At 39.5% G+C, this 7815-nt stretch overlaps 1 long non-coding RNA gene across 2 annotated transcripts in view; it reads right to left on the bottom strand.

Annotated features, from left to right (window-relative positions):
- Positions 1-6428, bottom strand: part of LOC125096114 (uncharacterized) — a 24846-nt gene extending 18418 nt beyond the window's left edge. For both annotated transcript variants that reach the window (XR_007126067.1, XR_007126072.1), the window contains exon 1: positions 6204-6428. This is a non-coding gene — a long non-coding RNA (uncharacterized LOC125096114). The remainder of the gene's footprint in view (positions 1-6203) is intronic.
- Positions 6429-7815: the final 1387 nt, after the last annotated feature.

Below are 7815 nucleotides of genomic sequence, written 5' to 3' on the forward strand. Positions count from 1 at the left end.
CCCAAATGTATTTAATTACATAAACTTTTTTTCCTTTTTTTCCTTTTTTTTGGGAGATTTGAACAAAATGGGTGTTCTGTGGCACAGACTTTGGAATGTATTGTTCTAGAATATTTTTTGTTTGGTGATTGAAAACAAGTTTAAGAGGTCTGAGTCCAGATTTGAATTCTGGCTCTGCCACTTAGCGTATAAATTTAGGCTCTGTGCCTCAGTTTCCTTAATTAATTAAAGAGAATGGTATCTACCTCACTGAGTTGTTGTGGAGGTAAAATTAGTCAAAACATGGCAAATAAGTTGGAACAGTGCTTGGCACAGAACACGTACTCAATAACTTCAGCTGCTATTAGTAGTAATAGCATTGGTAGCGGTCAAAGTAGGAGTCGTGGGGCTGCTTAGGTGATCATTATGAAATGGCAGTCTTAAATGCATTGGGACACCATGTTGGTTTGCAAATCCACCTGTTTCTACTTTTACAGATTTGAAAAGCAAATGTTTCCGTACACTGGAATATAGTTAAGTGAACCAAAATGCCCCAGGAGTCCTTTAAATAATACCATAATTTTTTAATCCTCTCATGTTTAGGAACACAAAACTTTTTTGAAATGTTGGACTTCATTTTCACAGAGTTAGAAGATTCTATAGTTAGGAATTACCCTTGCTGTTATCAGGTAATTTTTAGAGAAAGGAGAGAACTTCCTCTCAAAGAAAAAAGAACATCCTTAGCAACTTTGGGTAAAAATAATAACAGCAAAACACAGAGTGGTCTAGTTCATAACCAAACTTCTAAAACATGCAACCTTTTCTGCCAGGTGATTTTTCATCACTCGCAGCTCTGCCTGAAGCCCCCGACCCCCGACTGAGAGAACCAGCCACGCACACCACTGTCGTTGCTTTTTGAGCAATGTCTCCCTTTCATGTGAAACTCAGTGAGGGTAGAGGGAAAACACCAAAAACACAAGCCCCAAAAGCACACACCCCAGGACCACTTGCTGGAGACGTATGGTTGTGTCCTAACTTGCGGTAAGCAGCACACGCCAAGCCAGGGTGGACGCTGGAGATGCCGGGGAGAAGTCGCAGTCAGGATGTTTGGTTCTGAGTAGCACGGAAAGCTTGAGTAGCCATGTAGATATTTCATTCCCAATATTAACAGACTGTATTCTTATGGGATGAACTGTGCCCCTGCCCCCAAATAAAAAAGGGTGTGTTGAAGTCCTAACTGCTAGACCCTTAGAATGTGACCTTATTTGAAGACAGGGATTTCCCAGAGGTAATCAAGTTAAAATGAGGTCCTTAGAGTGGGCTCTACTCCAACAGGACTGATGCTCTTATCCAATGGGGAAATCTGGACACAGACATACACAGAGGGAACATGATGGGAAGAGAGGGAGAAGATGGCATTTACAAGCTACCAGAAATTGGAAGAGAGAACAGAGCAAATCCTTCTTTAGAGGCTTTAGGGCAAGCATGGCCCTGCTGACACTTAGCTCTCAGACTTCTGTCCCCAGAATTATGAGAGGACACATTTCCATTGTCCTAAGCCATGCAGTGCAGAGCACAGCTGCAGCAGCTCTGGGAAACTAATAAATTATCTGAAAGTAGATCTCTCCCAACATGCCAATTCCTAAAAGCTGCCGTCCTATCCTTCTTCCTGCCCACTTTCAATAGCTCCTCGAAATCCAGGAGCTCTCCAATGACGGTAGAAATTCTACATAGGAGAAGCCCACATCATGAAGATACAGAGGAGATGAGATTAAACTGACGAGAATGCTGTTTTCTTATTCTCAATTTTTATTTCAAATGGTTAAGAAACCATCTCTTTTACTGAAGGGGTAACAGGTATATTCTTCTGAGGTTGCCACATTTAAAAAGAAAACATTTGTGTTAGAGGCCAACCAAGTTGCATTAAGAATTCAGACACACCTAGAAATGCTGCTAGTTTGTTTCCAAACACTGAAACAGCATGGATGGCAATAGAGCTAAATATATTTCTGGTTTCTCAGTGCATGTACAAGTTACGTTTACACTACACTGTAGTTTATTAAGTGCTCAACATGTCTAAAAAAACATGGTACATAACCAGAATAAGAAAATAATTCATTACTAAAAAAAATGTGAACCATCATCTCAACTTTCAGTGATTCATAATCACCAATCACAAATCATGATAACCCATACAATAATAATGAAAAACTTTGAAATGTTGCGAGAATTACCAAGACGTGACACAGAGACATGAAGCGAACAAATGCTTTTGGAAAACAGCTCTGAGAGAGACTTGCTTGCCACAGAGTTGTCAGAAACCTTCAAATTTTAAAAAGAAAATGCAGTATCTGTGAAGCACAATAAAATGGCACACAATGAAATGAAGTGTGCCTGTAAATTTTAATTTTAATAGATAAACCCTGGGATTCAGCCAATGATAGAAAAGCTGCAGCACTTACTGGCTCTACTCCATTCCCTATAACTAGCAGGGGGAAGCCTGAGCCCAGCTCAGCCCTGCCCATGCCAGCCCCTGAGCCACCCCGGTGCCCTCATGTAGGGGACACAACTGAAACAAAGTTGGGGGAGGAGGAAGTGGGCTAATTACCTCATGTATGCCCTGACCACTGATTATTTGCTGAAAATGTCTTCCCTATTAAAAAAAAAAAGAAAAAATGACAGAAATTTTTGTTGGCTCAATCACCATAAGCTTCCTGGTAAAGCACATGCTTCAAAGCATACCTTAGAAAATGTTCACAGGACTTAAAAACATTTTCCCTTTTTTCTATTGTTCTCTTTCTTCATCCTTCCTGCAAAACACCCTATGGAGGCCTTTACTCCTCAGGTCTCTAATCTGAATAGTGGCACATCAAGTCCAAAGTTTCTGGAGAGAAAGATTAGACAAATGAAAATAGAGCTAGAAATTTCATGGGATTGGACACCCCCAATAAACACTAGCTATGGGGCTTGGCATGAGGACCTTCCCCATCTGGTTACGGAGACCTATTTCTCTGCATGAAGGGAGGAAGTTGTACTGCATGGCTTCAAATGACCCTTGCAACATGAAAATCCTATGACTTTGATTCTCTATTCACAAGAGAGGAGGGTATGGATCCTGTAATCTTCTATCTCTGGTTAATTTTAAAAAGAACAAAAAGAAGAAGTATCACTGAAAACATGGAAACATTACTGAAGCACAGTAGAGGGGTTTTATGGTAGATGCCTATGGCAAGTGTTACAGCATCAGATGATCCCATAGGGAAATAGAGAAGTAAGTCTTGCAACTGGAAAAGACCAAACCATTCCCAGGCTGTGGGCAAGCAGAGACCTCGGCCCCCTTTCTGCACTTCATGTTCCACCATTTCTGAGTCCAAAGCCTTATTACAATCAGGGGAAGATCTCTGTCTCTCTCTGTCTTTTTCTCTGTCTCACTCTCAGATTATACAAACTCTTATTTCACATTACTCTTCTATTCTCTCATTTTATCAGTAATAAAGATAATAATTCAGGGCGTCTTAATAAATAATTCAAGGCGGCTTAATAAAGAGGGTTAATAAAGGATAGCACAGTAGCCCGAGATTGGTAACAGCAGAGCTTGAATCTGTGTTCAAAAGGAAGCAGAGGGGGAGCAAGCAACCGCCACACTGAAAGAGGAGTCGTGCCCCACCCGCAAGCATCACTGAAGGGGGCTGCCGACTTGAAGCAACCCCACAGACAAGGAGCCAAAGGAATGAATACCCTTGAAACCAATACAAGGCATTTGAAAAACATTTCAGACCTTGCTAGTTAAAGTACTTCCTGAAATAATTCCCACAATGTCCCCGATCAGGTAAAAATGTATCCTTACAGAGGAAAAAGCCAGAGGCAGAAAATTATTGTGCCAATGCACTCTCTAAGCAATGCAGAATTTTTGGTGGGATAGATGTAAATCTGAAATGCTTCCTTACGCCCAGAATAAGCACTTCTACCTGAGAGAACAAGGTTGTCCAAAAGAAAAAAGAAAAAAAGGTCTAAAATTTTGCTACTTGTCATTCTTTGTAATTAAATATACAAGAGACTGGGTTTTGTTTGGATACACTCATTGTGAATCCAGGGAACCAGTGACCACACTCCTATACTTAAAACTGGGGGAAGTCACTCTGGAGCCCTCTCTTAGATGTCCAGCATTTGTTTCAGAAGGCCATTGGAATCACACTTCTACGATCTTACCCTAAAGCTATTTCAATCTGAGAATCTTATACTATGTCCCGTTTTAATCCCGTGTCCCCTCCACGTTGGATCTATTTTCATTACATTCCAATGCCCCAAAGCATAAGCCAAATAAATTCTCTACAATGTCTCATCAGGGGTAGCCCATAATATTGCAAATGGTTTCCACTTTTCGCTCCCATACTCACAAAGAGATGTGACTAATCAACTGTTTCTAGTTCCTGGAAATTGTGAAATATGGTAGTGTCTCTGTCAACAAATTCTCTTGTTAACCAAAGGAATTATCTTCTGTATCCTTCCTCTTTTAGTCCCTCCAGGCCTTTCCAAATGGTGTTCATATATACTACAAAACCTTATTAGAGTCTATTGCAGTAAGTCATTACCACATAATAATTGCTCATTCCCCTGCAATTAACCTTCAGTTGGCATTGCTTATAAATTATGCTCCTCTTTCTTATCTGCTCCTGTTGCTCTTGTAACATCCCTGGTGTTAAGGAGTAATCATAACTAATTAACATTTAACCTCACGGTGGCCATGCTATAAATACTCTGGTCAACAGTTTGTTTTCTTACAGGTTTGTCATTTACAACCTAAACCAGAATTCCTCCATTTCTGAATGAAACCGGAATTTAACTGAGGCAGGGAGAACATCAGTTAGGGGGATATAACATTTCCTCTCTGTCTTATGCTTTAAGATAAATCAAATGAAATCCTGGAATATCAAGTTGGGAGAAAAAAAAAAAAAACTTTCTTCATGCTGAAGACAGGTAATTTTTAAGATAATGCAAGACACTTAAAGAACTTGTCATATCCAATAAGGAATATAAAAGAAGATTGGCTTCAAGGGAATATAGATAATTATAAGATAGTTTACTTCTCAGTCCATTCATTTGCTCAACAAATATTTAGCATCACCAAGCCAAATATTTGCCAGTTGTTGGCAACTGGCATTGTTCACAGCTCTTCCCAAACTTTAGATGTTGCCTGGAGGGTAACTACCAGGTCATCCCACCTACTACCCCTGGATCGGTCTGAAACAGGTGGGATTAAGGAGTTTGGATCATAGATCTGGCCCACTTTGTCATTTCCTACAGTCTTTCAGCATTTTTATTATAGATATTGATTTATTCCAATGCATAAGAATAATACTACCTAATCCAAATCCTTTGATCAGAGTGATTATAAGAACATGTATAAATAGACAAAAACATTCCAACCGAAGTCCCGTTTGTTCATCTGATTAGAATTTTATTTTATTTTTCTAAAGACAGATGTTTTGGTCAAATAGTTGACTTTTTCTATCCTGTGTATGGGGTTAAATCAGCTTCTCTAATATCAAAGTTTCCTTTCACACCAACTTTATTCACTGTCCTGCTGCCCAAAGTCCTTGTGTCTAATGATACCAGGCTGACACTACCCATTCTGATAACACGCTGAATTCTTGCCAACAAGAAAGAATGCTCATGGGATGCAATGAATAGTTAGGGACTAAACCATTTTAAAATGTTATTGGTTTGCTTACTTTCTAGAGGATATACATACAGGAACAATAATAAAAGTTCAGAGGAGCCAAAATCTTTCTTCCCCCTTTCACCACATAAATTACCTCCTCCTTTACAAACAAGTGGTTATTTACAAAGCTGGTTCAAAAGTAGTTTAAACTTATGATTCATTTTGAATTTCTCAGCCACATATTTTGTTTTTCTCCAATTATTTAAGAATTATTTTACTGCACATATCATTCCAAGTAATTCAACATTGTTGTGATTTTTTTAAAAACATAAAAAAACAAGGGGGGGGAAACATGGTACTCGTTTTGAAAATGTCATTAAAATCAAATTTATCTCAGGAAGAAAAGGAAACCAAGAATGCAGCTTAAGCAAAAAGATTTTTCTAGTGTTGTACTTGTTGACTCGGAGGTGACTGATGATTAGGAGAATAAACGCACCCACCCTTTTCTGCTATTCAAAATACATAAACATGTATCTTTACACATAAACATGCAGAATCTTACCTTAAAGGGGACCATCAAGGCTACTCTATCTCTGCTCTTTTATTCCAACTAAAGATCATTCCTTGGTGTTTTTAAAAAGTTAAATGAAATCCGGAAAGCCAAATAGAGACAAATAGAGGGAGGAAAAAAAAAAAAAAAGAGGAAACCAGATGTGCGCTTGTATTTCAGGAAGAAGGGTTTCTGAAGGCTTTTTGTGAAACGTCTTTGGTCTAGCGAAGGTGGAGGTTGCCCTGAGCATCGCGTGCCATTCTTGAAGGGCCCTGGGACTGACTCATTTGCTCTATCATTTCTTGCGAAAATGAGAGGTGAGAGCTATCACTGGAGAGCAAAGGGTGACTTGGTGACTGATCTCTTTACTAAAATGAGTAAAGCAATCACACGCGATGTTCAGTCTCCCCGCTCCCAGAGAAACCAAGCAGTTTTAGAGAAAGGAAGTTATTTCTATCTAAGAAGACAGGTGGCAACTGAAAATACAAAAAGAAGAATAAACATCTTTTTCAGATATGTATCAGCAGTTACAAATAATGAGTGTTACTCCAGTTCTCTTCTTAACTGCATATTGCAAGTTAAAATAGAATTGATTATCGTGTTTGTAAAGTTGTCTTTTTAAAGTTCTCTGCGTTTCTAAATGTGTCACTTCACTTTTAACTCTCCAAAGAACACTTTAAAGTTTACTTCCTCTAAAACAGGTGCAATTTTAATAGAACGTTGGGGCAAAAGCCATACACCCACCCAAAGTGTTGAGGAAGGAGCATGGGAGCAGTGCGTGGAGGGAGGTAGGAAGTAATAAATGCCCTACGAGAAGTCATGGGATGGTCAGAGTTCCTTCCCTCCTGGGGCAAAGGGGCTGGACTTTTGATTGAGCTGAATTTCAGGGACAGACTCTAATGTCTTTTCCTGTGGATCTAGGGAGGAAACAGTAACAACAACAACAACTCTTGTGAAGCACTTAACTTGAGTGGAAGGAGGGAGGGACAGACACTTTTCTAAATACTTCACAAGCCTATCTATTTTAGTCCTTCAAACAATCTGGAGAAGTAAATATTGTTATCCCAATTTTAGAGATGAGAAAGTTGAGACACAGGGTTTAAGAAGGAGAGTAAAACTGATGAAATCAAGGCAGACTGATCTGTTTGCCATTTTGGAGTCTAGATGTTTCTAAAGCAGATCTACGTTCTATGTGACTGGACAGCATTTTTGTATTACTTCAATTAATGAAGCATGTTCTCTTATATGATCTCAATTTATCTTCATTAAAGCACTGATGGGGGTGCACGGTGGCCCAGTTGGTTAAGTGACCGACTCTTGGTTTCAGCTCAGGTTGTGATCTCAGGGTTGGGAGACGGAGCCCCGCTTTGGGCTTCGCACTCCGCAGGGAGTCTTCTTAAGGCTCTCTCCCTCCCTCTGCATCTCCCCCACCACCATGCTCACTCTCTCCAAAATAAGTAAATAAATCTTAAAAACAAAACAAAAAGCACCGATAAGATGCTCTTACTGTTAAGCTTCTTACTCAGGTAAGAAAAACGAGTCTTGGGAACACTCATCCAGGAAATGATAAAGCCTCAACTAGAACACAAATCCTGTGCCTTTAATTCTTTAGCTTTTTCAGTTT

The sequence above is a fragment of the Lutra lutra genome, chromosome 1 (assembly GCF_902655055.1).
Source record: "Lutra lutra chromosome 1, mLutLut1.2, whole genome shotgun sequence".
NCBI classification, from domain to species: domain Eukaryota; kingdom Metazoa; phylum Chordata; class Mammalia; order Carnivora; family Mustelidae; genus Lutra; species Lutra lutra.